At 36.8% G+C, this 7,293-nt stretch overlaps 1 long non-coding RNA gene across 1 annotated transcript; it reads right to left on the reverse strand.

The window, feature by feature from the left end:
* Nucleotides 1–2,315: 2,315 nt before the first annotated feature.
* LOC138022948 (uncharacterized) lies at nucleotides 2,316–6,872 on the reverse strand. Its single transcript, XR_011126686.1, has 2 exons — nucleotides 5,923–6,872; nucleotides 2,316–4,291 (listed from the first exon to the last, which is right to left on the reverse strand). It is a non-coding gene; the product is annotated as an uncharacterized lncRNA (long non-coding RNA).
* Between the last annotated feature and the right edge of the window lie 421 nt (nucleotides 6,873–7,293).

Genomic DNA, 7,293 nt, shown 5'->3' on the forward strand with positions numbered 1-7,293 from the left:
TTCACGTAGTTAACTAGTTCTCTTTTATTTATACGATGTACTTTCTTTCCCTTCCAGTTCAGATAAAGTTCGTGGTTTAAATTCTCAGGGAAAATGAAGTTTAAAATTCTTTCACTAATTTTTGCAAACACGCGACGTTGAAACAATAGGCTTAATTTTGCTAGTGCGTGAGCTCGTGACTTTTAACTCTTTCTAGGGGCAAATAAAAGAAAGAAATTTTGTGTACATTAAAGCTTCAACTGCTTCCGAGCAATTTTCAGGTAAAATTCTACCACTTTTTTTGTGAGCGAGACAAATCATCCTAAATTTTCAAACGGCAAAGTGCAGCAAAACTTGATCTTATTATTATTTTTAATTAAACCTCCAACTTTTCCTGTACAAATCCTAGAGCAACAAATGACAAATAATTCAGCTCTTAGTGTTTAGCATTCATTGATGGAACATTGTGGATAGAAGTCTATTCACGGTTTCGCATACGGTACGTACAAAAATAAGTTTATTCCCCAGAAAGTTTGACTCTTGAATCGATGTCTTTTGCGTCACGTTTGCAGAGATTAATTGGCTTAGTATCTCGCTTATATATACTTAATTTAGTTTTTCGCTGATATTGTTGAAAGCTTGACATCAAAACACTTCTTAAGTTTTTACAAGGAGTTTTAGTCAAAGCAATTGAGTGACGCCGTAAAATATATTTCGCTTTTCGTGTCCGTTCCACGTTTTCGCGGGAGAAGGATGAGAGAACACAAATGCAAGAACTTCGACTTGTAAAAACAATTAAAATGTCGCGCCGAGGTATCAATCAATTTTTGAAAATCACAAATTTAATAAGAAATATTACGAGTAACGTTATTCGACGTTTCGAATATCATCCTTATTAAGAATGAAAATTCGTTGATAATGGTTTTGAACCCATAAATTTAATCTTAATATTTCTTTTGAACTGCTTTCCTATCAGCACTTTTACTGCCTAGATGGACTCGACATACGGCTCACTCACTCTATTGTCAAAATGTCATAGGCGGATCGTTTAATTTTTATTCTCCGATTCTGAAACAAAACTTTAAAGCTATTTCCTTGAGCTCATTTGTGCAGAATATTCCCAGTTTTTCGTGCTAATTGCTTTTTTATTAAAACGCGAATACCCCATCTATAGGACTTTTTCAACCAATCTCCAGAGGCAGCAATAACAAGAGAAACATACGACTTCTGGTGGACGAACAAAAGACGCTAATGAGAGATCTTTTGTTTTCGTCCACCAACACGGCGGCGATGACCTCACGTGAAAACCATCTATCAAAGATTCAACGGATGGTCTCTTATCACGCTTATCTTGAAATATACGGTAATAATTTATAGATGGTTTTCAATCAAGTGATAAGACGGCCATGTTGGTACACAAAACAACAGCAAATTATAGCTCATGTTTTGCACTATAATAGAGTCAAATTCCCAACAAAATATTTCCTCTATTCTTCTGTGCACCAACATGGCCGCTGTGACGTCAGGTGAAAACAATCTCTAGCACAAATTTGAATTTTTGAACTTGGGATGTGGGAGGGGGGTGAGGGTAAGCGGGTTGCAGGGTTACCGCAATTGTAAGAGCACTCACCTCCCACAAATGGGTTTGTTGGTTCCCTACTCTGCTTAAGAGGTTTTTCATCCGGTACTCCGGTTTTCCCCTATCATGCACCCAAAACCAATAATTTATTTGATCTGCTTTAAATTCCCTTAGTTTGGTAGACTGAGACTTGATATATAATCATCATCATTACTATTATTGAAGTTTTTAATCTGCATTAGAAGGGGGCATGGTTGGAGACAAGGATCAAGGCTTGAACATGTAAATATCTCAGTTGGACTCCTACCATATTTTGGAGAAAAACTGAATTGAAAACCAAATGATTAGACAAAGCACAGAGTATCACAAATTGTCAAGAAAAGATAGAAAGTAAAATCTTTGGCCACTTGAAATGCAAGATTAACTTTACCTTCATAATCAAAACTCTATAAGGCAACAGCATCTTGGAGATGACAAGAGGATATAGACCTCTTTCATAATGGCGGCCTAATAAAATATTCTTTTAATTCTAATGAGCCTTTCTAGCCTCGCAATGACGTGAGGTCTAATTAACATAAAAACAGAAGAATACGGAAGTGGTCACTATTAATTTTATGGAAGTGGTCTATACAGTACACTGAAATAATACAACAATTTTTAAAAAATCTACTTCAGCAGGTAAACACTTTGCTCAGAATAAATTGATAGTGGTGATAGAACATACAAGAAAGTACAAATACACATGGAAAGACAATCATTTCTCCAAGATAGCCAGATTTTATCCCTGGTCTGCATTCTCCTTATTACACTGATTGCATTTCAGCCCCTCTTTTTTCTCAAGAAAATAAGCCATGCAGATCACATCCCAAGACTGGACTTTGATTGGCTTCTTCAGTCTCGTCGAATATTCTTTTTAGCATTTTTTCCTTTCTTTTGGCTAAAAGGACCACATTTTTTGTATTCTAAAACTTTCACCTGAGGTCACCTGGTTGGTAATCTACAACTGGATTTCCTGAATTTGTTTTCTACCAGTGAAGACAAATAGAACATATGTAAACTAAAATCCATGTGCAAAAACAAAAAATTTCTCCACGATAGCCAGATTTTATCCCTGGTCTGAATTCTCGTTATTACACTGACTGCATTTCAGCCCCTTTTTTCTCTCAAGAAAATAAGCCATACACTAATTTAGATCACTATTATTACTTCTGGTTGCACTACTCTGGCTGTGGTAACAAGAACCATTTTCACATTTTAAATCAGAACAAGTTCATGAGGAAAGGGGAATTCGCATGTACATGGCATTCTTAGCCAAACAGGTTCTTAAAAACTTTGTTTCTTTTGTATGGGCAGGCTTGTTCACCAGGTCAGTAAAATTTGAGAAGATAAAGGTTATGAAACAAATGGGAGGTAAAAAATGGGAAAGGAACTGGAGGAAAATACTGAAGAAACCCTAACCCTGTATTAAAGCTATCCTTCTGCCAAAACATTTGTCAATAGCTGGGGTTGTTTCAGAATTGTTAAAACAATAACTTGTGACTTGTAAAATAAGCCTACTGCATTCCAAACAGATTAATTACAAATATTTCCTTGAGCTTGAATTGACGACAATACTAACTACCGGTAAATAGCCAAAGAGAAATGCGCGTTGACTGTATCCTATCTTGTATCCAACAAGGAAATGTCTATTTTGTTAAACTCTGCCTTGTTTCATTTGTCAATTAAGCTTGGCTTCAACAGCAAAAATTTCCAGCTACTTGCAAGCAACAATGGCCTCAAACTGTTCCATGAAAGGGCAATGGCTGGTAACATAGACTCAGTGAGATATGAGATGTGGAGAAATGAATCCAAGAAACATAATTCACATTTTTTTTCACCTGAAATCCAATGCTGATAGTGTTGGGTTGTTTAAGAAAAAGCTTAAGGATTATCTTCGCTTGTGATCATATTTACTGGTTTTTAGTTGACGAGATTTGCATGTGTGTGTGTTTAAAAAAAGAGAAAAATTCATTACTGTTAGTTTCTAATTAACAATTAGACCCATAGCCCTTGCAGGCTACGGGTCAATAGCCCATGAGGCAAAGCCGAATGGGCTATTGACCCGTGGTCCTTGAGGGCAAAGGGTCTAATTGTTTTAGTATCACCCAACTAGTCGGACAGAAAAGGCAACGATATAGTTAGCAAATGCATGTTGAAAATATATTTACTTGGGAATAAAACGAAAGAAAACATCACGCTTTTCACTACTCAAGGACTATTATTAATAGTCCTCTAGTAGCGTAGCCAATCAAAATGCAGCATTTGCATTAGTCCACTAGTTGGGTGATACTATTTCAGCCTAATGCTTAATGTTATTTTTCAGGAACTCACATCAAATAACCCTTCTGGTTTTTTTATGAGCTTCCTCAGCACTAAATGTCTTTAATAGAATGTTACAGAATTGTAAATGATAATACTGAGAATTGCGGCAAAAATAAAATTAAAAAAAAAAGTTAAATTGAATTTTAACCTTATTTTTTCAGGTTACTGAATGCAAAGAAGCCAGCATGACCTCCATCTTTGATCACAGGCAACCCAATCATCACCATAAGTCCCAAACAATAAAGCATCACAAGGGAGCCACTTCACTGGCATCCAGACCAGATCCTACCAAAATGTTTATCCTTTCACTACCTCCTGAAAACAGCAAACCCAAAATTCACCTTCTGAAACCACAGATCTTCACTTCCCAACCTGAAACAGAAGGCATTTCTTTGATTAAGTCTTTTTCACTTAAGTAAGTGCACTGTTATAGGAGTTGGGGTCTGGGGGGTGGGGGGGAGGGGGGGAGGGAAGAGGGGTTAAAATAATTAAGGTCCAATTGAACCTTGCAAAGCATACTTTACACATACACATGCACTCTGTCAGAAGTCAATAATAAATTATTGGCTTCTTCATTAGCCTTAACCTAATTAATTGTAGTTGTATTAGTTAGTGAGACCTGCAGTGTGGGATGACTCCTCCCCTTATGCTCTCATTAAGTATGGGTTAATTTGCAGATCACTCTGCCCAAGACTGGACTTTGCTTGGCTTCTTCAGTCTCGTCAAATATTCTTTTCAGCTTTTTCCCCTTTCTTTTGGCTAAAAGGACCACATTTTGTCTTCTAAAACTTTGACCTGAGGTCACCTGGTTGGTAACCTACAATTGGATTTCCTGAAAGTTTTTTCTACCAGTGAAGGCAAATAGAACATATAAAACTAAAATCCATACGCAAAAACAAAAATTTCTCCAAGATAGCAAGATTTTATCCCTGGTCTGAATTCTCGTTATTACATTGACTGCATTTCAGCCCCTTTTTTCTCTCAAGAAAATAAGCCATACACTAATTTAGATCACTATCATTATTTCTGGTTGCACTACTCTGGCTGTGGTAACAAGAACCATTTTCACATTTTAAACTGGAACAAGTTCATGAGGAAAGGGGAGTTTGCATGTACATGGGATTCTTAGCCAAACAGGTTCTTAAAATATTGTTTTCTTACGTGTGGGCAGGTTTGTTCACCAGGTCAGTAAAATTTGAGAAGATAAAGCTTATGAAACAAATGGGAGGTAAAACATGGGAAAACAACTGGAGGAAAATTTTGAAGAAACCCTAACCCTGTATTAAAGCTATCCTTCTGCCAAAACATTTGTAAATAGCTGGGGTTGTTTCAGAATTGTTAAAACAATAACTTGTGACCTGTAAAATATGCCTACTGAATTCCAAACAGATTAATTACCAATTTTCCTTGAGCCTGAGTTGAAGACAATAATAACATAACAGACCAAAAGACTTTTGATTTGGCTATATCCCACCTTGAATGCAACAAGGAAAGGGCTATTTGTTCAAAATCTGCCTTGCTTCATTTGTCAGTTAAGCTTGGCTTCAACAGCAAAAATTCCAGCTACTTGCAAACAACAATTTCAAAACTTTTCCATGACAGGACAATGGCTAGCAACATAGATTCAGTCATAATTATACGAGATGAGAAGAAATGAATCCAAGAAACATAATTTAACAATTTTCTTTCACATGAAATCCAAAATGCTGATAGTTTTGGGTTGTTTAAGAAAAAGCTTAAGGATTATCTTCTCTTGTGATCTTATTCACTGGTTTTTACTTGACGAGATTAATGCGTGTGTGTGTGTGTGCTTAAAAAAAGAGAAAAATTCATTACTGTTAGTTTCTAATGTTATTTTTGAAGAACCCACATCAAATAACCCTTCTGGTTTCTTTATGCGCTTCCTTACCACTAAATGTCATTAATAGAATGTTATAGTATTGTAAATGATAATACTGAGAATTGTGGCAAAAATAAAAATTTAAATTGCATTTTAACCTTACATTTTCAGGTTATTGAAAGCAAAGAGGCCAGCATGACTTCCATCTTTGATCACAGGCAACCCAATCATCACCATCAGTCCCAAACAATCAACAATCACAAGGGAGCCACTTCACTTGCAGCCAGACCAGATCCTACAAAAATCTTTATCCTTCCACTACTTCAGTTCTTGAAAACAGTAAACTCAAAATTCAGCCTCTGCAACAACAGACCTTCACTTCCCAACATGAAACAGAAAAGCACTTCTTTGAAAAAGTCTTCTTACCTCAAGTAAGTGCACCGTTCTGAGGGTTGGGGAAAGGGGGGTTAAAATAATTAAGCTCTGGTTGAATCTTGCAAAGCATACTTTGCACACACATGCATTTGCTCAGAAGTCAATTGGCTTCTTCATTCGGCTTAACTTAATAATAATTATTATTGTAGTTAGATTAGTTAATGAAACCCATGGTACGGGATGGCTCCTCCCTTTAAGCTCCCATTAGGTTTGGGTTCCTTTGCAGGTATTTCGGTTCACGACTGGACTTTGATCGGCTTCTTCATCATCGTTGAATACTCTTTTCGGCTTTGTTCGTCTTTGTTTCGGCTTAAAGGACCGCACTTTGTCTTCCGACACTTTCATCTCAGGTCACCTTGTTGGTCATCTACAATTGGAGTTCCTGAAATGTTTCTCTACCAATGATGACTTCATCTTCTAGAAGCTTTCCTTTCTAGTTACTCTTTCCAGAGACTTTGGTTTGATGTCATTTGGATGGTCATCTACCAATGGAGTTCCTGACATTTTTTCTACAAATGAAGACTTCATCTTTCGCAAGTTCTCCCGCTTAGTTGCATGCACTGAAATTAAATTTTTTTCACACGATACACTTCACTTGCCAGACCCAGTGCTGAGTCAAGTGAAGGTTTAATCTCGCAAGGTTCAACCAGACACTTACAATAATTAAGATAACAGGCCATTCCAATTTTGTGGGGAGATCTCATTTGGGAACTTCCTTCAAGTTGAGTGGTCTCTGTAGTAAAACTTAACACAATTAGGTTAGGCTCGCAATGTCTGTTGTGGCTTTACCTCTTGCGTTTAAAAATGATTTTTTCCAAACGATACTCTTTAAAAACTACACTTTAGACTGGGAAAATTCAGTTTGACCAAACAAAAGTTAATTTACAATGGCAATGTGGTAACTGCTTACCTCAGCCTTGCGGGGATAGGTTAGGTAAACCATAGGTGTCAACTAAGTACTCACTAGGGTAACGCTGTGATGAGGCTGCATTCTTTCTCTTTCTTAAATTGCTTAATTAAGAGGCGACACCTCATTTACAGGCTACCCAAGGGAATTCACGGGACAATCCACACATCCTAGTCCAAGTTTTTTATAATA

This window comes from Montipora capricornis, chromosome 11, assembly GCF_036669925.1.
Source record: "Montipora capricornis isolate CH-2021 chromosome 11, ASM3666992v2, whole genome shotgun sequence".
Taxonomy (NCBI): domain Eukaryota; kingdom Metazoa; phylum Cnidaria; class Anthozoa; order Scleractinia; family Acroporidae; genus Montipora; species Montipora capricornis.